General features: G+C 40.5%; 1 protein-coding gene across 2 annotated transcripts in view; it reads right to left on the bottom strand.

Moving 5' to 3' along the window:
• Ptpn4 (protein tyrosine phosphatase non-receptor type 4) overlaps positions 1-16,020 on the bottom strand; it is a 149,824-nt gene extending 133,804 nt beyond the window's left edge. For both annotated transcript variants that reach the window (XM_051147265.1, XM_051147264.1), the window contains exon 1: positions 15,975-16,020. The gene's annotated coding sequence lies outside the window, so the exon portion shown is untranslated. The remainder of the gene's footprint in view (positions 1-15,974) is intronic.
• Between the last annotated feature and the right edge of the window lie 684 nt (positions 16,021-16,704).

Here is a 16,704-nt window from a genome sequence, read left to right on the forward strand (position 1 = left end):
GAACTTCGCTGCTCCTATGTGTTAGGGAGGTGGGGAGGATTACAGGGAGGCTGACAATCAGCATTAGAGTTTTGCTATTTTATCTAAATTAGCCTCCCCTTCCCCCTTAACCTCTCAAAACAAAGCAACAACAAAAACTTCCTAAATTGACTTTCCAAGTCACTACATAACAGAAAAAAATGTTTTTGTTGCAAAAATCAATAGATGCAAATAAGAGGGCAAGGCAGCAAAAACAGGACATGCCCAATAACTAGCTCTGAAAATAAGGAGAGATTTTAAAAGCATCGACAGAGGTCATTCCTTTTTAGTAACAATAGCAACATTTAGGATGCTTGGAAAGCCACTGAGGTAATATCCTAAATGTTAACACCCTCAGCTTCCTTGAGGCTGCCACTTCATTTCCTGAGGCTATCTATGATTTCTTCCTCTATTAAACAAAATGTTTTGTGATCCGTAATCTATATTGTCCTTTATAGTGACCATTCCATATATGACTGAACACTTAGAATGTGGTTCACATGGCTTAAGAATTGTCTTTCATTGAGTACTGAGGACTGACCCTCTTACATATGTACTCAAGGGCTCCAGCACTGAGATAGACACCCTCAGACTCAGATTTTTTTTTTTTTCAGATTTTTTAAAATTAGATTTAAGTTGACACTTTTGGTTAATGCCTATCTACTGGAGACAGTACAGGATTATAAGAACTAACTTGATGTGCAGATCTCTGCATAACCTCCTAGTTCTAAAATTAAATAATTTCTAATTTCTAACTGTTTAAACATTTATTCTTTCTAAAACTGAGTAAATAAATAAATAAATCTAACTACATAACTGCTAATAGAACCATAGCAAAGAGATAAAACAATCTATTAACTGTTAAGCATAATATCCTTTTTTTAATTAATTAATTTATTTATTATGTATATAATCTTTTGCCTGAACATCAGAAGAGGGCACCAGATCTTATTATAGATGGTTGTGAGCCACATGTGGTTGCTGGGAATTGAACTCAGGACCTTTGAAAGAGCAGTCAGTGCACTTAACCTCTGAGCCATCTCTCCAGCCACCAAGCACAATATTCTTGACCAGAGCTCAGTAGCTAAGAGAACTGATCTTCCAGACAACCAGTATCTAGTTCCCAACACTCACATGGCAGCTCACAACTGTCTGTAACTCCAGTTCCATGGGATCCAAAGTCCTCTTCTGGCCTCTATACACATCAGGCACACACAGTCACACAGATGCATAGACATACATAAGGGCAAAACACTCATGTACATAAAATATAATTGTTAAAGCTTTCCTTTAAGGAGACAGATTTAAATTTTTTTAAACTTTTTAAAATTAATGTACACTGGTGTTTTGCTGGCTATCTACATGAGGTTGTCAGATCTCCTGGACTGGAGTTATAGACACTTGTGAGCTGCCATGTGGGTGCTGTACATTGAACTCAGGTTCTCTGGAAGAACAGCCAATGCTCTTAACCTGCTGAGCCATCTCTCCAGCCCAAGCCAGATTTTTAAAAACTGAGGTTTTACAGGTGATCTCTACTGGGACAAGTTAATTCTAGCATTATAGCATGAAATCAGCCCCAAATAACACAAATCATTGTGGTTGTGTTCCAATAAAACTTTACTGATATTAAAGTTTGAATTTCATATAATTTCCACAGGTCAAACACTAGTCTTCCTTTGATTTTTTTCAAGAATTAAAGAAAAAAAGTTTAAGTCAGCAAGGCATGGTGGAGCACACCTGTGATCCCAGCACTCAGGAAGACAGAGGCAGGTGGCCCAGAGGCAGGTGGCCCACCAAAGCTACACAGAGGAAATCCTGTCTTGAAAAACAAAAACAAAAAGTCTTCTTACAATTCATAGGCAATACAAAATAGGTGATCAAACTTGTCTACCTATCACAGTCTGCCACAACACTATGCCCAACTCATACTCAGATTAATTGTGACAGAATATGCTGATGAAAACTCAAAAAAGGTATAAAAGTAAATGATATTTTTTTTTAAAAAGGCAGGTAGTGGTGGCGCAAGCCTTTAATCCCAGCATTCAGAGAGGCAGGAGGACCTCTGTGAACTTGAGACCAGCCTGGTCTACAGAGTGAGTTCCAAGACAGCCAAGGCTACACAGAGAAACCCTGGGGGGCCGGAGGGGAGGACCCTACACATTGGGCTGATAAGAGGGCTAATGAGACGGCTGAGCAAGCTTGACAACCTTAGTTCAATCCACAAAATTCACATTGTGGAAGAAAAGAAAACACTCATCATCAAGTTGTCCTCTGACCTCTAAATGCATACACTCCCTCCTCCACATTATGATGGTTTTTTGTTTTTAATCTGTGTTGGCATAAGTGCATAAAAATAATTATACAGGTCAAAAGTTCCAAATTCTGAAAAGTTTCTTGTTTTTGGTGTTGAACAATTAAATTGCTGGCCTTAAGCAACATATAAAAATACCAGGGCTCTATTCATTTTTTAATACTGATCTTTAAATATTTATTTACTATAGGGTTGAAGGGACGTACTCATGCCACAGCATGCACGTAGATGTCGGATGATTTCTTTGCTTGTTTGTTTTGTTTTCCGAGACAGGGTTTCTCTGTGTAGCCCTGGCTGTCCTGAACTCACTTTGTAGACCAGGCCGGCCTTGAACACACAGAGATCCGCCCAGATGATAATTACTAAGAATTAGAACCCTCCTTCCACTATTTGGTTCCAAGGCTCAAACCTGGGTCCTCAGGCTTGGTGGTCTTTCTTGCCCCCACCCTCCCCAGCCCCAGTCTTTTTCTAACAGGGTCTCATGTAGCACAGACTAGCCTCAAATTTACTATGTATATGTAGCCAAGATAATCTTGAATTCCTGATCCATCTGTCTCTACCTCACCCAGTTCATGTTCTGGGGATCAAAGTTGAGGCTTCATGAATCCTAATAAAGCACTCAACCAACTGAGCTAAATAATCCCCAGTCCTCAGAATTCTTTACAGATAAAGGAAACTATTTTTATATATGAAACACGAAAGCAAAAAAAAAAAAAAAAAAAAAAAGAGGTGAGGGGGAGAGAAGACAATAGCAGGAAAAGGAAGAGGGGTACTGCTTTGCTAACACTGTGTTTTCTAATGCTTTGGACTTTGAAATAAAGTAAAATGCTGGTAGTATAAGACATTAGACTAGCTTTGCTGTTGCTATAATGCTATAATTCACTGAAGAGTCTCTCACACTTTCTGAGCTAAACTCAACAACATAAAACTAGATGGACTGCCCAGCTGTGGTAGCACACGTCTTTAATCCCAGCACGAGGGAGGCAGAGGCAGAGGCAGGCAGAATGCTGTGAGTTCAAGGCTACCCTGGTCTACAAAGTGAGGCCAAGGCCATACAGAGTAACCTTGTATCAAGAGGAAAAAAAGGAAACAAAAAAGGAGGCTGGAGAGATGGCTCAGAGGTTAAGAGCACTGGCTATTCCTTCAAAGGCCCTGAGTTCAATTTCCAGCCCACTTCTGGCCTACAGGTGTACATGCAGGCAGAACACTGTATACATAATAAGCAAATAAATCTTAAGAAAGAAAGAAAGAAAGAAAGAAAGAAAACAAATAAACAAATAAAAAAAACTAGATAGGCCAGACATGGGACACCACTATAGTAGAGGGAGAGAGAACCTGTAAGTTGTCTTCTGATCTCCATGTGTATGTGCACATGAGGACACACTAAATAAATGAAGTAATTTTTCATATAAAAAGAGATTTGGGATGTACATTGCTTGCATAAGATGCTTAATGCTCTGGATTCAATGCCAACACTGAAAATAACAATAAATTTTTTCAGAGATTTGGAGCTGTTAATCTATAGAACTTTTTTGCAAGTAATTAGGCTAAAACATTTTTTAGAACATAAAAATGGGGCTAAGAAGACTCTTCAGTGTTTAAGAGCACTTGATGAGAAATCATGAATTCAGATTTTAAAACCTTTATAAGCTGGGCAACCCACAAACACCTGAAACCCTAGCTCCAAGGGGAACAGAAACAGGAGGATCACTGGGGTTTGGGAACTCCGGGTTCAGGGAGAGACTGCCTCACAGGGACACCAATCCACATCTCTTCAATAAAGTGCTTGAAGTCCTACCTAGAGCAATAAGACAACTAAAGGAGATCAAAGGGATACAAACTGGAAAGGAAGAAATCAAAGTATCCCTATTTGCAGATGATATGACAGTAATCATGAGTTACCCAAAAAAACTCTACCAGGGAGCTCCTGCAGCTGATAAACACCTTCAGCAAAGTGGCTGAAAACAAAATTAATTCAAAAACAACAACAAACTCAGTAGCCCTCCTGTATACAAGCGACAAACAAGCTGAGAAAGAAATTAGTGAAACAACACCCTTCACAATAGCCACAAATAATACAAAATATCTTGGTGAAACTCTAACCAAGCACGTGAAAGATCTCTATGCCAAGAACTTCAAGTCTCTGAAGAAAGAACTGAAGATATCAGAAGATGGAAAGATCCCACATGCTCATGGATCAGTAGGATTAAATAGTAAAAATGGCCATATCACCAAAAGAAATCTACAGTTTCAATGCAATTCCCATCAAATTCCAACACAATTCTTTACAGACCTTGAAAGAACAATTCTCAACTTTATACGGAAAAACAAAAACCCAGAACAGCTACTACAAACCTGTACAATAAAAGAACTTCTGGAAAGGGGAACACTCCTTCATTGCTGGTGGGAGTACAAATTTGTACAACCACCTTGGAAATCAATCTGGCACTTTCTCAGAAAACTGGGAATAGAGCTTCCTCAAGACCCAGCTATTCCACTCCATGGAATATACCCAGAGGATGCTCCACCACACAAAAAGAACACATGCTCAACCATGCTCAGCCTTATTTGTAATAGCCAGAACCTGGAAACAGCCTAACTGTCCCTCAATTGAAGAATGGATAAAGAAACTGTAGTACATTTACACTATGGAATACTACTCAGCTATAAAAAACAAGGAAACCCTGAAATTTGCGGGCAAATGGATGGAACTAGAAATGATCATACTGAGTGATTTAGCCCAGACTCAGACTCACATGGTATATATTCACTTATAATTTAACACTAGCCCAAAAAGGATGTCACATGAAAGTCTCCACTTACCAGGAGATAGGGATAGATGCGGGGACCTCCTATTGGGACTCTAGGTGAGAGAAGTATGGGAGAATGGGGAAATAGAAGGATCCAGAGGGTCCTAGAAACCTACAAGAAGAACATCACAATGGGTGGATCTGGACCTAGGGGGTTCTGCTCAGACTATTGCACTAACCAAGGACAATACAAGTAGTAAACATCGAACCTCTACTCTGATCTACCCAATGGACAGGACATTCTCCACAGTTATGTGTAGAGCGGGGACAAACTTGGAAATAAACTCTGGTGCTCCATATTTGACCACCTCCCCTTGGTGGAGAGGCCTGATGGCAATCAAAGAAAAATTAAGCAGACTATCAAGATGAGACTTGACAGTCTATGACCATATAGTGGAGGAGGAGGTCCTCCTCGGTCATAAACCTAGGGGAGGGGAATAGGGTGAAAGCGGGAGGGAGGGAGGAAGAGGAGGATACAAGTGATGGGATAACAATTGAGTTGTAATCTGAATTAATAAAATTAAAATTAAAAAAAAAGAACTTCTGGAGGTATCTCCACCCCTGATTTCAAGCTGTACTGCAGAGGCTACAGTAATAAAAACAGCATGGTACAAGCATAGAAACAGACTGGTTGATCAATGGAATCAAATCAAAGACCCAGAAATGAATTCAAACACCTATGGCACTTGATTTTTGACAAAGAAGCCAAAATCATACAATGGAAAAATGATAGCATCTTCAACATGTGGCGCTAGTCTTACGGGTTGTCTACATGTAGAAAAATGCAAATAGATCCATATTTATCACACTGCACAAAACTGAAGTCCAAGTGGACCAAGGACCTTACTTACATAAAACCAGAAGCACTAAATCTATTAAAAGAGAAAGTAGGGAAGAGCCTTGAATTCATTGGCAGAGGAGACAACTTCCTGAACAGTACATCAACAGCTCAGGCTCTACGATCAACAATTAATAAATGGAACCTCTTGAAACTGAAAAGCTTCTGTAAAGCAAAGGACACTGTCAACAGAACAAAATATCAGCCTACAGACTGGGAAAAGATCTCCACCAACCCTACACCTGACAAAGGTCTAATATATCTAAATATATAAAGAACTCAAGAAACTAAACACCAACAAACCAAATAACCCAATTAAAAAATGGAGTACAGAGCTAAACAGAGAATTCTCAACAGAGGAATATTGAATGGCTGAAAAGCACTAAAAGAAATGTCCAATGACCTTAGTCATCAAGGAAATGCAAATCAAAACAACTCTGAGATTCCACCTTACATCCCTCAGAATGGCTAAGATCAAAAACCCAAGAGCCAGTCTGTGCTGGCTAGGATGCGGAGAAAGGGGAACACTCCTCCATTGCTGGTGGGAAAACCACTTTGGAAATCAATCTGGTGCTTTCTCAGAAAATTGGTTATAGTGCTACTTCAAGACCCAGCTATACCACTCCTGGGCATATGTCCAAAAGATGCTCCACCATACAACAAGGACATTTGTTCAACTATGTTCATAGCAGCTTTACTTGTAATAGCCAGAATCTGGAAACAACCTAGATGTCCCTCAACCAAAGAATGGATAAAGAAACTGTGGTACATTTACACAGTAGAATACTACTCAGCTATTAAAAACAAAGGAATCATGAAACTCAGACAAATGGATGGAACTAGAAAGATCATCCTGAGTGAGGTAACCCAGACCCAGAAAGACACATATGGTATGTACTCACTTATAACTGGATATTAGCCATATGGTACAGGATAACTACCCAAAGAAGTTAAGTAACAAGGAGGGACCAAGGGAAGATGCATGAATCTCACTGAGAAGGGAAAATAGAAGAAACAGAGGAAGTACTTAAAGAGAAGGAACAGGATAGGAGAGGGAATGAAGAGAGAAATGAGGGTGGAGATCTGATGTGGGGAGCTGGGGGGATGGTGGCAGGAGGACAGAGGGCTTGTAGAAAGAAGAGAAATGGTAGCCTGGAATATCTCTAAGACAGGCTAGAGACTACAACAGGGTAGGCTCCTGGGAGGATACAGGGTGACTCTAGCTGAGACCCCTACTAGCAGCAGACATGGAGACTGAAGAGGCCACCCTCTAACCAGACAGGACTCCTAGCAGAAGGAGAGGAACACCAACACCCCCTCCAAAAAACTTTGACCCAAAATTTACCCTGTCTACAAGATGTGCAGGGATAAAGAAAGAGCAGAGGGGGCTGGAGAGATGGCTCAGCGGTTAAGAGCACTGTTTCTTCTTCCAGAGGTCCTGAATCCAATTCCCAGCAACCACATGGTGGCTCATAACCATCTATAACGAGATCTGGTGCCCTCTTCTGGTGTGCATATGTAATAAATAAATAAATAAATAAATAAATCTTTTAATAATAACAACAACAATAATAAAGAAGAACACACAGAGATTGAGGAAATGTCCAATTAATGCCTAGCCACACCATGCAAGACAGCCAACCCCTGACACTATTAATGACCCTCTGCTATGCTTGCAGACAGGAGCCCAGCAATAACTGTCCTCTGAGAAGCTCTAGCCAACAGCAAATGAAAACAGATGCTAAGATTCACAGGCAAACATTGGGTGGAGCACAGAGAGCTTTGTGAAGAGTAGAAGGAAGGATAAAAGGTCCTGAAGGGAACAGGAGCTCCACAAGAAGACCAATAGAGCCTGAGCCTGGGAGACTTGCAGAGACTGAAATCCCAACCAAGGACCATGTATGGACTGGACCTAAGCCCCCCACACAGCTTAGTCTCCATGTGGATCCCCTAGTTAGGAGAGCTGGGGCTGTCTCTGACAAGGGCTTTCTTGCATGCTTTTCAATCACTTTACCCTGATGGGGCTGCCTTGCCAGGCCACCCTAGTAAAAGATGCACTCAGTCCTAATGTGACTTGATATGTTGGGATGGGCAGGTGGGGGAGGGGTGCTCCCTTTTCTGAAGGGTGAGGGAGGGGGCTGTGATTGGGAAAAAGTGAATAAATGAATACTTTTTTTTTTTTAAGAAAATGCTAGAAGAGGATACACAGAGAAATCCTGTCTCAAAAATCAAATAAAAACCAAAACAACAACAGAAATATGGAACTAAGGATGAGAATGGACCAGCAAAGAGATTAGGTAGTTTCACCAAAACTTGATACAGACATAAAGATTGGAAGTTCAAGACTGTCCTTGGCTGTCCAGGGAGCTCAAGATCAGCTTGAACTACATGAAACCCAGTCCCCCAAAACAACAAGAAAACAGATACAAGCCGTGTATGGTGGCTCACACCTTTAATCCCAGCACTCAGAAGGCAGAGGCAGGTGGATCGCTGTGAGTTCGAGGCCAGCCTGGTCTACAAAGTGAGTCCAAGGCTACACAGAGAAACCCTGTCTCGAAAAAAGAAAAAAGAAAGAAAACAGATACACGCAGAAGAGAAAAAGGAACAAGCCAGAAGGGACCTCTCGACAACTGAAAGGACACCACCATGTCTACTTTATGAAGCCAAGTACAACAAGATGTCCTTCTGTAGTCATAATATATAGCTAGTTCACTGTTAAAATGTGGTTAAGAGGGTTCCAGAAGTTCTTTATATGTACCCTGAGAATTTTCATTAGGTGTGAAATTTCTTCAAGTGTTAATTTTCAAAAGTTCAGTGTAAACTCATGACAACCATGGTGCCAGCAAAACCGCTGGCTCCCTAAATATACTCAGAAGTATTGGGTCCTTCCTTCCCAAAGGAGAGTTGCCAAAGGACAAATCTTTTTCCTTCCTCCCCCATGTCTAAGTATACTCTCATTCTGTATTTCCCCACCTCTAACTCTTCACACCTCACCTGCCCCATAAGAACAGCATTCCTGTCTCCCTGATATCCTTACACAGCTTTGCACCATTAACTCTAAAATCAGGAACTCTGACTTCTAAAATCTGTAAATAATTTTATTTGCTTGTCCAATATCTGTAACCACTACCTACTGCTAATGTCAATTTACAAGGTAGGAAAATGAAAATATATATATTTTTTTTTCATAAAAAAAACAATGAACTAGAACAAGGGTCTTGTTTCAAAAACAAGACAAAAAATGTCAACTGGCTTAAAGGTTATAGAATTTGCCAAAGTTTATAAGAACAGACTTTAAACTCATTTATCTGGCTCCAAAGTCTGTGATCTTTTCCCTATATTGAAAGGCCTTCAACATGTAATGTTTCCAATATATTGTATTCAAAATTGTATATTGGTCACAAAACTCTTATCAAACATATACAAATGGAAGGGGGAAACAAAAATATCAATTCAGATGGTGATTGTGGTAAATGATAATATTTTTTAAATTACAACTTTCTTTTTGTTTGTTTGTTTTTACAGGGTTTCTCTGTGTAATAGCCATTGCTGTCCTGGACTCTCTTTGTAGATCAGGCTAACCCCGAACTCATAGAGATCCACCTGCCTCTGCCTCCCGAGTGTTTTTTTTTTAACATTTATTTATTTATTGTGCATACAGTGTTCTTTCTGCTTGCATATACGCCTGCACACCACCAGATTTCATTTTAGATGATTGTGAACCACCATGTGGTTGCTGGGAATTGAACTCATCACCTTTGGAGGAACAGCCAGTGAGCCATCTCTCCAGCGTTTTGTTGTTGTTGTTGTTTTGTTTTGTTTTGTTGAGACAGTTTTTTTCTTGTAGTCTTGACTATCCTGGACTCGATTTGTAGACCAGGCTAGCCTCAAACTCTCAGAGGTCCTCCTTCTTCTGTCTCTGCCTCCCAGAGGCTGGGATTAAAGGCATGCACCACCATGCCCAGCTAATTACAACTTTCTTAAAAAACAAATTGCTAAACAGAGACTGAACTAATGAAACAATACAAAAGAAACAACCTTTGTTTTAAATGTTCTTATACTTATTAGATAAAAACTTACCAAGAAAAAAGAATGAAGGAAGTGGGTCCAGGGAGATGGCTCAGTGGCTAAGGTGCTGAACTTGAATTCCTATCAAAAGCTGAAAATAGTGATATGCACCAGTAACCCAAGCACTAGGCAAGGGAAAAAAGCTCACTGGCTAGCCAGTTTAGCCGAAACTGCTAAACTCCAGTCCAAGTTCAATGAAAAACTCAGTCTAAAAAAAATAAGGAGGCTGGCCGGGCGTGGTGGCGCATGCCTTTAATCCCAGCACTCGGGAGGCAGAGGCAGGCGGATCGCTGTGAGTTCGAGGCCAGCCTGGTCTACAAAGTGAGTCCAGGATGGCCAAGGCTACACAGAGAAACACTGTCTCGAAAAACAAAAAAAAAAAAAAAAAAAAATTAGGAGGCTAGAGAGGTGGCTCAGCTGTTAAAAGCACTGACTGTTCTTCCAGAGGACCCTGGTTCACTTCCCAGCACCCACATGGCAGCTCACAACTGTCTGTAACTCAGGATCCAATGCCCTCACACAGACATACATGCAGGCAAAACACCAATGTACATAAAATAAAAATAATTTTAAAGAATGAAAATAAGAGCGGGTGTGGTGGTGCACACCTTTAATCCCAGCAGAGGCAGGTGGATCGCTGTGAGTTCGAGGCCAGCCTGGTCTACAAAGTGAGTCTAGGACAGCCAAGGATATGCAGAGAAACCCTGTCATGAAAAACAAAAACAAAACAATCAAACAAACAAAAGAATAAAAATAAAATAAAGTGGAAAAAGTACTGAAGAAGACATCCTAAAATTGACTTCTGGGCTCTACATGAACCTGCATGGACTATTATGGATTATCGTGCCTCTGCGCGCGCACACACACACACCACACACATGAAACCTTTTCTTTTAAATTAAGAATATGCAAAACTTAAGAAGCATACATTAACCCCAAGGTACTTACTGCCAGGCCTGAAAGCCAGATCCTCACGAACGGACTAATCAGTAGTCTAACAAAAAGGTCAGTCCTGAGGAAGGACTTAACAGGTATATGGACTGAAGAACCAAGAATGTATAAACTGAGGAGACAAAGTTGAAGGGGAAAACAACGTTGTTTTAAGCAGCAGGGTCCATAAGACCAAACTAGGAGAAAAGTCTTCAAGGCCCAGCAAACAGGTTAATTTGATAAGTACTAGGAACTGCTTTGTATATTACATGGGAAGGTTTCTTTTCTATTGTTTCTTGAGTCCAGTAACAAATTCAGCAATTCTATTTTGTAAAGTTGTTCATGTTAATAAATTAATAATAATAATAATAATAACAACAGGATCTTTAAAGATTCAGCTTTTACCCCAACATATAGTTGGGTGGCAGAGCAGTTATCTAGTATCACCTTGGCCCTGTATTGGAGCAGATAAAAGGATAAAAGTAATTCTTTGGATCACACAATGCTGTCACCAAACAACTATATAGGGGAGTATTTGTGGGAAATAACCCTTTATCCTCTGTGTGCACTTTATATTCTTCTCAAAAATAAATTCTTTATGTGAGTGATCACAATGGGGAGGGAGAACACCTTCAAAAATAATGCTTGTGAATATTAAATGCCACTGTGCATTCTAATTAATTACAGAACTATAAAGCAAGATGGGACCTTGGAAACATTTATTCCAGTGGTAATCTCTTCATTTTTTTTTTCAACAGGTTAAACTGAAGTTCAAGAATTAAGTAAATTGCATAAACCTGTGGAAGACTGAATACTAGATTTTCAAGGAAGCAAGATCTAAAAGCTGTGCTATTCAAAACTGTATAACCAGCAACCACATTTGGCTAGAAATTTAAAATGATTAAAACTAAATGCAACTTCAAACTCAGTTTCTCACATAGACCAGGCATACTTCAGGTACTCCATGTCCTACACATGCTTAATGACTACCATATCTAACAGGGTAAGGAAAAAAAACTTCCATCATATTTGCTAATTATAGTTCAAAAAATCTGGCAAAGTATTTTCATCACTACAGAAAATTTAATTGGACTGCACTGCTTTAAAGAATAAGATTTAGAGTCAAACTATGGTTGGAATTTCACTGGGACAGAAACAGATGACACAAGATTGACATAAGGGTGGATTAATAAACACACACCTCAAAAAGTATACTTGATGATTAAGTGAAATAACTTCTTTTATATGTACACTGCCTGGAACTTAACAGATAATAAATACTAACATAACTGGGCGTGGTAGCCTATAATCCCAACACTCAAAGGAGGCAGAGGCAGGTGGATCACTGTGAGTTCGAGGGCAGCCTGGTCTACAAAGCAAGTCCAGTACAGTCAAGGCTACACAGAGAAACCCTGTCTCAAAAATGACAACAACCAAACAAGTCTTAAATAAATAATAAAAACTTTTGTTTGTTTGGTCTTTCAAAACAGGGTTTCTCTGCATATCCTTGCTGTCCTACACTCACTTTGTAGACCAGGCTGGCCTCGAACTCACACAGATCTACCTGCCTCTGCCTCCCTGAGTGCTGGGATTACAGGCGTGCACTTTTCTTTTTATTGCTCTACAGAACATCCTGTTAGAAGACTTTCTTCAAATACTCATACCCCTCTTCCAATGTTTCTATTTGGGAATAATGAAATAGAAGATGAACACAGTGAGTGTCTTGTATTTTATACAGCTATACTGAGTTCTCATTCAAAGAATATAAAATAAATTGTACAGTTTCTAGACAACTGTTCTTTTGTGCCAGTAAGGAATATCCCATACTACTTCTTCATTATTTCATTCTTACTATCTGTACAGATTGAACATTACATGAAGATATAACAATATGCTTCTCTACAGTACTTTAACTGGCCTCTCCCCGCAAAAAAAAAAAAAAACAAAAAGCCAACTTCCAGAAGCTAAATCAAGCTTTTAAAGCTTCTACTGAGCCAGTAAATTTGACACCTATGAACTGTATCATTTAAAAACTCTGTAACATGCAATAATCCAGAAAAATAACAAAACTCAGCTCAGTTTGTAATCCATGTATTTCATTCAATAAGTAAATTTCATTTATGAGTAGCAATTTATATTTAGCTGCATTAAGTCACATAGTCTTGCATTCCTAACAAATTCACCAACTTTGCACTCCTAATATGAAGAACTCAAACAGACCTTTAAACTATTTGCTCTTAAGCATCTACCAAATAAAACTGCTACATGTTTTTAAAGATTTCTTGCCTTTTAAACAATGTGTAACTCTCAGAGGAAAACGTACACTCTTAATAAGTGTCTCTTTTAAATTACCTAATTAGTATTTTGTTCCTTAAAGTTGATTTAAAGAGTAGCTACAGATCTCCTCTTTAAAGTTAAGAAAAAACTATAAATACTAAATGAATAATAATATACACTATATGACATTTTACAACTCTATGTGCAACAAATAAAATTAAACATTTCAAGTATACAAACCACAGTACTTAATCAATAGAGTTCACATACATTTTCCTAAAAGCTAAAAATGTTTCTATTGCTATCACACAAAAATTTATTGCTGTCTCATTTTATACATTCAAAAAGGTGGCATCTATACCTAAGCTGATAAAATCTAACTTGTAGGATTATATAAGTTTATTAAAGCTCTTTTTTAAAAAAAATCATATCCACACTGGTCACAGTGAATTTTCCTGAGGCTGTACTCTAAGTACATCCGACCCAGAAAGTATTTTTAGCAAATGTGTTCAATAGATGCTGGTGTTATGCCTAGCCTAAATTAGAAATTAGTGTCATAAATTTAAAGCAACAATGTTACTAGGGACATTTTAAAGATACTCAATTAGGGCATGGTGGGGGAGGAGGGAACAAGAGGATACAATTTACCACCACCTAGAAGCTAAGAACCGGGAGATAAGAAAGTCACATACCCATCTGTTATTACTTTTGAAGACTCTGATTTTCTACCTCAAAAAACTTTAACTAGCTCAATATTAAAAAAAACTATAAAATAATGACACTTCCTAGTGTTTAAAAAAATCTTTATAGCAAATGTTTAAAGCAGATTAAATAAATGATAAAATATTGTCATGTACACAAAGCAGATTAAATAAATTTAAAAATACTGTCATGTACACACACACACACACAACTATGTTGATCTTATAAACTAGACAGGATCACAATAATATTGGGCCATCCATACACATGGGTCAATAAAAAATATGAACAAAGAATGCCATAAAAAATATGAAGAGAGCCAGGCATAGTGGCCCACGCCTTTAATCCCAGCCCTTGGGAGGCAGAGGCAGGTGGATAGCTCAGAGTTCGAGGCCAGCCTGGTCTACAAAATGAGTCCAGAACAGCCAAGGCTAACACAGAGAGACCCTACCTGGGGGGGTGGGGATAGGGGGTGAGGGGTTAGGAGAAAAAAATAAAGTGAAGAGACACAAAAGCTTTTGTGATAATTGCAGCAAAAATGCATTCTGACCAAAAGGGGGGCAGGAAGGTTATATTCATGAGATAATTGATCTTATATTATGAGAGAATAAAATGGTTCTATATAGTTCATAAGCTTTTCCTTTCAAACCAAATTTTTTCTTTAAAAGAACACTGAACTTGAAATTCTCAAATTTGAGATTTAAATAATATAACTATAGTCTATTAGGAACACTGAGTAATTGTTTAAGGTCATGTCCTCCCCTTTTGGAAAACATGTTTTCCCCTCTGACACACTAATGTTCACGAAGCCCAGGATTTTCAAAAGGCTGTGATTTTTACCCTTTCAGTCGTCTTCTAGTCTGTCTTTTACAAGTCAGACACATTAGCTGTTTGTTTTTCCTCCACAGCCATGTTTTAAATGTGACCATTAAACTGTGTTATTTCATCTGGACCCAAGATCTGGTCACACACTCAGTATTTATTTCTTGAATTGTACATTCCAAAACTAGCTAGTAGATATAAAAAGTCCTCCTGGAACAAGGAGTTTTAAAAACCCTACACATAGACCTTGTACACACTGATGTCACTCTGTGATGCAAGGCCAGACATAACGTCTCTACCCTAAGTTTCAGGGAACCAGCCATCTACACTATCAGTGAAGCTGTAAACTGTTCCATTATTGAAGACACCCTAGCAAATGCATTAAACTACCACTCCCCTAACCCCTTTTTAAAAGAATTCTAGCTTCTCTTCAATCTCTGAATTGACTGATTTTCAGTAAACCGTCTTGAGGCAATTCAGGTGACCAAGGTTTTGTAAGAACAGTTCCTGTTCATAAATAACAATCATATGCTCCATTTTTCCTGTAAGCAACTATAAAACAAACACTGCCACAGAAACGACAATTTAAAGCCAGAAGACCACAGATCACTGCACTTATATTTACAAAAAAGCCACCAACACTGATCTGTTCTTTACTACAGACTCACTTTGAATCTGAACATGATGAAGGTGGTGACGATTCAGATCTGTTCTCCATCTCAACTTTTTGGGCCCAACTACAGATTCCTAAAAACATGTGGATCCTGGCAGAGTCCCAGGAGACTCAAGTTCAATGGAAAGGCGCGTGCTCATACACCATTGGGGGGGGGGGGGTAAGGGGGAGAGCTTATATGAGTCAATTAGCATAACAATAACAATTAGAAAACAGAAGAACCCCAACAAATGGAATACTGAAGAGTCTCCAGCCTTACCTTGAGTGTAGGAGCACTGGAACATTCCATCTCCGCATCTATGCCATCCTTTAGCCCTTGCACTCAAACCTAGCAGAGATTTCAACTATAGACCTCGGGTAGATCCGAGCACCTGGACCCAATTTTAAAAAAGGGGGGGGGGGGGGGGGGGGGGTCGATCGCGTAGCTCTGGCTACCTGGTCCCGCGAGCTTCAGGTGCGCACTCACGACCTGCAAAGGGGGCCCACGAAGGCCAAGCGAAGAACCTCCCCGAGCGCCTCTCTTACCTTCGTTATCACAGCCGCGTCCTCTCGGCTGAAGAAAAATTAAAAAAAAAAACAAAAAACAAAAAACCAAAAACAAAACAAAATCCAAATCCAAAAAGCCAGGAGGCCCCGGGCGCGCAACCGGGGGGAAAAGAGGCGTCGCGTGGTTCCGCGTCGGGGTGCTCGCCCCTCAGCGCCCCGCGAACAGCCGCCGCCACAGCGGCCGCACGACGGCCGCGGGCCGCCAGCACCCCGTCATCCTGCGGGGCTGCGGCGGGGCCGGCGTGCGCGGGGAGGCGCGCGCTCGCACCTCGCGGAGAGATGAGCTAATCCCTTCACACGCGCCCCGAAAAGTGCCGCGGCGCCCCCCGCCCCCCGAAAGCTCGCGGACTCGCGGGCCGAAGTCAAGTCTCTTTCAAGTCCCGGAGCTCCCAGTTGCTGACAGATCCCCGGGGTCGTTAAGAACAATGTCGCGTCCGCGGAGCAGGAAAGCGCGCGCGGCGTGAGGCGGCGGGTGACTCCAGGGAGGCGGCTCCCGTGTGAGAGTGCAAAGGAGAAGCTCGGTCACCCTCCTCCTCCTTCTCCTCCTCCTCCTCTCCTTCCTCCTCCTCCCTCGCCTCCACCGCCTCCTCCGTCTCCTCCTCCTCTCTCAAGCACACCCCGTCTCCTAGGCCGCAGCATAGCAACCGAACATGGCGGCTGCGCAGCCACCGGCCAGTCAGAGTGCCGGAACGGCGGCCTCAGCAACAGG

The sequence above is a fragment of the Acomys russatus genome, chromosome 6 (assembly GCF_903995435.1).
Source record: "Acomys russatus chromosome 6, mAcoRus1.1, whole genome shotgun sequence".
NCBI lineage: Eukaryota > Metazoa > Chordata > Mammalia > Rodentia > Muridae > Acomys > Acomys russatus.